Genomic DNA, 7883 nt, shown 5'->3' with positions numbered 1-7883 from the left:
AGACCTTTGAACTTTGGGTTCTTTCCTTTAATTATGGCAAAATGCAAACGAAATGCAAAACACGAAGGTAAACACTGAATTTGTAGAAAATACCTTGGTACGGGAGACCCATTCAAATGATTTCAAGATCAAAACTGATAGGCGAAGAAAATGTCAAAATTAGTGTATTTAAGCAGCAGACGATGTAATAGAAAGTAAGTGAGAAAAGAAGCAAATGGAAATTAGAATTTCTGCTAAAAGTATAAAGTAGGAAAAGTTGATTGAAGAGAGTAACTGATAGAAAATAAAGCGAGCAAATAAAACCAATATTAATATCATCAACAATTGGATAACCCACAGACGTTGCTAGATCACCAGCGGTTATTACGATTTTAGATTTAGAAAGGTGCACAGGAACTTACAGAAAGAAAGAGTTAGTTGGGAACTGGATATAGCAATCCCTTACTCCAAACTCTTATGACAAAAAGAATCTCGGAGGTCGTGAGGAGAAGGTCAGGTTTAAATATTAATTTTACTCTTATTCAGAGACGTACGCATAAGTTTCTTTAAATTTCATGAAAATGTAACTTTTGCTATTTGGCTTCGGCCATAAAGACGATTTGTAGTCTAGCGTTTACAAGTTCACAACAAATTATACTAAGTGGGCAAAGTTGGTTTCAAAAAACAGAGGTTTATGTTTTCTTACAATTTTTTTTATATTTGATGTCTTTATTTCAAATAGAATACGGATATAGAACCTGCCCATTTCTCATTTACTGACGTCGCTGAAAGTCGTCTGTCCGTACTGTCGGGCGTTCGAGCCTCCCAGAAACCGAATCGTTTATTGATTATAAATTCCCCGTCGGTGATTTTCCCGAAGTAGAGCGAATTAGATGTTAAACGACATTTATAGATCTTTGTAAATATAAAAATGATGTTTGTAATATATAAAAATGTCATGTGTGTGTGTATGATATATATATATATATATATATATATATATATATATATATATATATATATATGATGATTATAATCATATTTAACACGGGATTCTTTTATCACATATTACCACAGGCTTCAACTTTATCATCGAGCCATTCGTCAGTGGCTTGGAAAATAAAGTCGAAACCGGTCAGGACCTACACTCCGTCTCTTATTTTTTCACCTGTGGTAATATGTGATATATATATATATATATATATATATATATATATATATATATATATATATATATATATATATATATATATATATATATATATATATTCATATACATATACATATACATACACACACACACACACACACACACACACACAAAACACCATACTCTCTCATTCCCAGGATATTGGCTGCATGCCTGGCCAAGTCTCTTATCCTCGTGAACTTACGTAATACAATGCAGGATGGAAGACATTCCATTTCTCAAATTTTTTCTTCCCCTCTGAGTCGATTCTCCCGCTTCTCATCAGAAGGAAAAAATCATAGCTAAATTAAGTGAGCAATAAAACACGTAGAGTTAGTGGCAGTAGTATTACATATCTTGATTAACAAACTCCTCCTTTGAGAAGCTGAGGGGAATCAGTAGTAAAAAAATGACAGAATCTAGAGCGAATATATTGCTGCAAATCCCGATCCTAATTCTCGTCCTCTAATATATTAACAACTGTCGCCATTTTAAGTACCTCATTCAATCAGATAAAGCGAACTAAGTCCAATTAGCCGCATACTTCCCTTACACCTCTGTAAGAAGATGCCCCGTAAATTAGCCAGGGTACGCGTTCCCCCAAAATAACGATGGCGTACCCATCAGACATACTTCTTATGAATTATATAGAGCACCTCAGGACTTTCCTAGACGGTGACTCAAATCTATTTATTCGTGGCTTAAATGCTTTTATAGACTGCTTGGACAGCTGGTGAGAGGTGCGCGTTACTCCAAAGCCATTAGCTTGAGGAAATGCATCACCAATTTCTTACTCAAGCATTTTCGTGCATTCTTAAGGAGCAAGCAACGATGCCATTGACTTAGCTAGAAACCTACGTGAGAATGGGTCGGTCACATCGGAAAACCAAGGAAGGAAATGATCAAACCGGAGGTGAGAATGAAATGAAATTGAAATAAAAGGGAGACAAGGAATGACAAAATTATAAATGTCATAATTGATCACGAAATAAACGAAGTTAAGAGTCCTGTCTCGTCCAAGTTATATTTTGCATGATGCTTATTAGGTTAAAGACGGATTACGAGTCGATGGAGTTGTGGGCTAGCACTCGCTAGGCCCGAGTTCGAGTCTCCGGCCGTCTAATGAAGAATTAGAGGAGTTTATTTCTGGCGATAGAAATTCATTTCTCGCTATAGCGTGGTTCGGATTCCACAATAAGCTGTAGGTCCCGTTGCTAAGTAACCAGTTGGTTCTTAAACACGTAAAATAAGTCTAATCCTTCGGGCCAGCCATAGGAGAGCTGTTAATCAGCTGAGTGGTCTGGTAAAACTAAGGTATACTCTTTTTAACCACCTCTTAAAGAGGGTATGATAAACTTCATATATATATTATATATATAATTATATATATGTATGTATATATATATATATATATATATATATATATATATATATATATATATATATATATATATATATATATATATTCATTCTAGTAGTTTTATAATATATATATAATGGTTCATTCTAGTAGTTTTTAAAATATTTGGCAGCCGTGTCTACCACCTCTGATGCATTAAGGTTAAACATTCCACGATTTTTATACTTAATAATTCTTTAGCGCGTGTTTTAACACTTCACTTCACCAAATCTATTATGTCTCTGACTTCACATGATGTTACAGTGAGATAATGAGACCTGATCCTGGCTGGTAGCCTTCTTCTTGTCTTCTGTACCCTAAAATTAAAATATTTTTTCAAGCGCAAAAAGTTGTCTTGTAAAAGGTCATTATGACAAACAAAGCAAATATATTTCTCGCCTGTGCTACAGCGTAGATCCATTGTGTCCCGTACAAGTTTCTCCTCCAACGTCATAATCCATTAAGTTAGATCGAGTTTCTTTGGTATCTTTGCCAGCTTGCATTTCCCAATCATCAGTCTTTGTTTCCTCATTCCAAATTCAGTAAAAACAATCTCGTTAGTATACAAGGCGCCCTTTCGCTTGCAGCTAATTTACTGAAAAACTTCGAAATTCCATTCTTGCTTCTTTTCCCAAGAGTGGGAAGTTTCCATCCTTTAGGAGGGGGTTCTGTCAATTCCTTCGAAGTTGGATTCGTTTGTTTTTTTCACATTCTTTTCAAGTTTTCTACAAAAAAATGTTTTGTACATTACTGTCAATTTCTCTCCATGTTTAGTTTTTCCCGTAAGGACATTCAGTAAAAGAGTTGGTCATCAAGTTAATGACTTATTGTGCCTTGTTCTTTATGAAGGACAATAACAGTAGATGTCATCACACCTTATGGAAGTAGAATTAAAAGGGGGGGGGAGGAATTACGGAACCCCATCAAAAGTATTTGGTGACAAAGAAAAAAAACAAGAGACCAGAGGAAAGAGAAATGAGGTGGAAAGAGAATCTGCATTATTTCTGTTAACTGATCCAACGAGATGACATACTTAAAAGGAGAGTAAAAGTACCGCTAGGAATCTTAATTGAATAATAGAAAACAGGGCGATTTTAAAAGTTCCTTTTAAAAAGCATGTTCTTCTCCGCAAAAAAAAAAAAAAATCCTAAATTATTGTCAAAAATACCGCTAACGACGTCTCTGAAGCTCTCATTCTTTAGATACCTCCACTGTGGACTACTGTTGACAATAATTCTTAATTCTCCTTCCTTGACTTAGTAACAGCGTTCTGAACACCAGCCTTCCCACCGTTTCTTCTCTGGATTGTGTTAGTCCTTAGTTCTAATAACGAATAAAAACAAAATTTAAATTGTTCACTCTCTTTATGTCTGTACAAACCATTGGCCATAATATCATTAATATCTTCATTATATATACATCTTCATCACTTTTACCATAACCAACAACCATCTGAGTTCTTTTGAGCTTTAGACAGTCTGCCGTTAACAACACGAACTTTGCAAGTGCAATATTATTAGGCATTGTAAGGCTGGTTCGAGATCATGACAGCAGAGAATCTGAGACTCATTTCCTTCTCCAGAGTTTACTGCATGTGACTTCCGCCCTGTTGCCATTAACGACAATACTTAAGCACTTCCCTAAAGACCTGCCTTGCTTACATCTTTAGTGCTACGGAGATTAACAAAAACCCTCTGGTAAGCTATTCTTTCCTTAGTTCCCGCAGGTGGGCACATTTACACCTATTGGCATTAGCAAATAAATTTTCTCCAGTTTCATTTCATTCCTCTATAAGCACACTACTCTTCCTTTTATACCCTTTCCCCCATAATATAAAATAACCTTAATGTGTGCACGAACGCCCCAAGACAATAATTAGCAAATGGGGTTCCTGTGTACACAGACAAGATGTCGACCAAGAATGTCACCGGTTAGTCAGAGCACTGTCAGGGAATTCAACGTATGTTTGTTTATATATGTGTGGATTCCAGTGCAGCCATTGTGTGGGAACCTGTTGCGTTGCATGCTATTGACCTGCACTTGTAAATAATTGAAGGATCCGCTTTTGGAGACCTGAAACCCAGTTCATTGGAAACTATTTAAAAAAAACATATATGTATGTATATACTTGGGTGATTAGTTTCAGACACTGGATGAAGTTTACATAAAGTTCTGTAGTCGTAAACGTTTTATTTCTAGTAGTTGAGTATATAGATGTTATTTTTGTTGCTATTATCATTGTTATTAATAATGTTTCTGTTTTTGTTCTCACAGTCATGCACGTTCTAGAGTTCTTGACATAAGTTTACCAATGAGCAAACATAAGACTGATACACATCTGAAGTAAAACGTCTTCTTAGATGACCTTTCTATTCTTGTGCCCCTGTCACATTGTTGCCACGGCGATGAGTCAGCATGGCAACAGCTGTCGAAAGTGGGCCTGGAGGCGGCTTGCCTTACTTGGTAATACTGATTACATACCGAGTACTTCTCTGGAAAGTTACAGATGATAAAATTTTGGAATTAATTCTGGTTGGTTTATTGACCAACTTGAAAATATTTCCAATCGAGAATTAAATTTTTTATTTTCTTCTCTCAGCCATGGCCGGATTACACTGTCTGTCACTTATTGTCGTTGCTTGTGTATTTGTTTATTCGTACAAACAGAAAATTATATTCCTTCCATTTTGTCTCGTCTCTCTTACCGTTCGTATTATTCTTGATATTGTTAGTGATGTTTACCGCATCGTTACTATTCTCACCATTTACTGTTGTTCTTGTTGTTGACATATTTATTGGTATTATTCTTCATACTGCATTATTAATGCTGATACAAGAAATCACAGATGCATTGGTTCTTACCATATCTTTCCCCTGTTTTTTCACCATGAGATTTCTGCTGTATAGAAGCCTTTCTAGATAAATCAGTGGCGTCTAGCCTCGTTCCGTGTAAAATTTATTTAATATGAACAACATTTATAAAAGAATATTTATAATATTTCTGAATATTTAGACAAAAGATAAAGAACTTGGTGAAGGGACCATTGATCAGTTTTTCTTTAGGAGATATTTTCCCTTTAAGAAATATATTTTTTTTTCTTGGTAAGACTGATAACATAGCGAAGATGATTATAAGAAGGGGAAGTGAAGTAGGGTGATCAGGATGACGATCAAGGAGAGAGAGAGAGAGAGAGAGAGAGAGAGAGAGAGAGAGAGAGAGAGAGAGAGAGAGAGAGAGAGAACCAAGATGGCGATTTTGTTTTTTATGTCCACTCAGACATGATATCAAACATGGGAATATTTTAGAAATGCTGGATCAATTAGGATAACTCCACGCGCTATCGGTAGTGTCCTTTGCATCTCATTATGGCAGGGAGAAATGTCAGCAACTCTAAAGGGAACTCTACCTATGTTCCAAGTGAATTTGCTGTTCCTTTTGCAGATCAATAGCATTAACACTAGAACACCAAGTATATTAACAAGAGATTTTACTGTCTTGCAGACCAGACCTTTCATGGGTTATGATTTTTTGTTTTGGGATGTGGACGAGAATAGAATTCGAGTGTCTAACATTTTGGGGAAGTGGGAGAAGCAAGGGTTTTGGGAGTTGGGGAGTGGGTAGAAGGTTTGGTAGAGGCCAAAAGACAGGACAGGTGGAATGTGAAGGATTGACTGGTTTGGGATGTGATAGACACTGGGTGTTAGGCGAAGACGGAGGGACTTAGATTTTTGGCGTTGGGGAAAATGGTAGTGTTAGGGAATGGAAGAGCCAAGAGTTTGTGGAAGTGGGAGGAACAAGAGTTTAGTGAAAAAAGTTAAGTATACCTTAGTTTAACCAGACCACTAGGTTGATTAACATCTCTCCTAGGGCTGGCCCGAAGGATTATACTTATTTAGGAACAAGAGTTTAGTGAAAAAAAGTAAGTATACCCTAGTTTAACCAGACCACTGAGCTGATTAACAGCTCTCCTAGGGCTGGCTCGAAGGATTATACTTATTTAGGAACAAGAGTTTAGTGAAAAAAAGTAAGTATACCTTAGTTTAACCAGACCACTGAGCTGATTAACAGCTCTCCTAGGGCTGGCTGGCCCGAAGGATTATACTTATTTTACGTGGCTGAGAACCAGTTGGTTACCTAGCAACGGGACCTACAGCTTATTGTGGAATCCAGACCACATTATACCGAGAAACGAATTTCTATCGCCAGAAATAAATTCCTCTAATTCTTCATTGGCCGGCCGGAGACTCGATGTTTGGGATGTGGAAGATTAAGGTGTGGATGGAACAGGGCAATGGATATGGGGAACTCAGGTGGGCTAAGAGTTTGGGGAAGTGTTAGGAGTAATTGACTGGTGAAGAGGCAAAAGTAATAGTTTTTGGAAAGTGGGAGGAATGGATATATATATATATATATATATATATATATATATATATATATATATATATATATATATATATATATATATATATATATATATATCCATTATATGAGACTGGAGGAAGGAGAACATGGCAGGTTTAATGAAGTGGGAAGAGGCGGGCGTTTGAACAAGTGGTATGTACTTAGGATATACTGTACTTGATACACATGACCTTTGTAGTCATCACCTAGACTTAGATCCGTATTATTTTCCAAATATTGCAGATTGATTTCAGAGTAAATTATTGTACACAAACTCAACAAACTTCATAATTTTAATATTCAAAAAATCGTTTGGCATTCAAGTAACACAGTTATAAACATGTTTATAAAACTCTAAGTTATCACTAAGCAAGTTTTCCATATGAAAAAAGGAAGTTTCCTTTAACTTCAATTGTTAAAATGTACGGAATATGTTCCATAAATAGATTACACCAGTCAAACAGTGACCTTCTTAACAACATGCCACATCTCACTTGTAATATTGAAGATTTCTGGTGCCTGTGAACGCTCCCGTTTCAGCAATTCCTAGTTTATTTATTATAAAATTCTTCAATTCTTGCACCATGCAATAAACTTTTGAATTACACGGTCCATCAACACAAAACTGAATCTTCAACATTTGCAGCTTTTCCTGAACGTCTTTTGTTCTTTTGAAATTCAAAATTTCCTTCTTTTCACAATAATCTTTTCCTCTTTGTGTTTGCTTCCATGTTCTGCTTATTAAAAGTTAGTACGTGAGTCTATTTTTTACATTGCAGATATTCGTGAACTCGTCTTTTATCTCTTAGTAAACCTTTCATTTCAAAACCTCACTCTTTTTGCATTCCTTCTTCCTACGTGACCGTGCCCGCAAGGAGTCCCTGCTGCCCCGTTGACCCTCAACTCCTACGGCA

Source organism: Macrobrachium rosenbergii, chromosome 24 (genome assembly GCF_040412425.1).
Source record: "Macrobrachium rosenbergii isolate ZJJX-2024 chromosome 24, ASM4041242v1, whole genome shotgun sequence".
NCBI lineage: Eukaryota > Metazoa > Arthropoda > Malacostraca > Decapoda > Palaemonidae > Macrobrachium > Macrobrachium rosenbergii.
Note: the sequence above shows the minus strand (reverse complement) of the source record.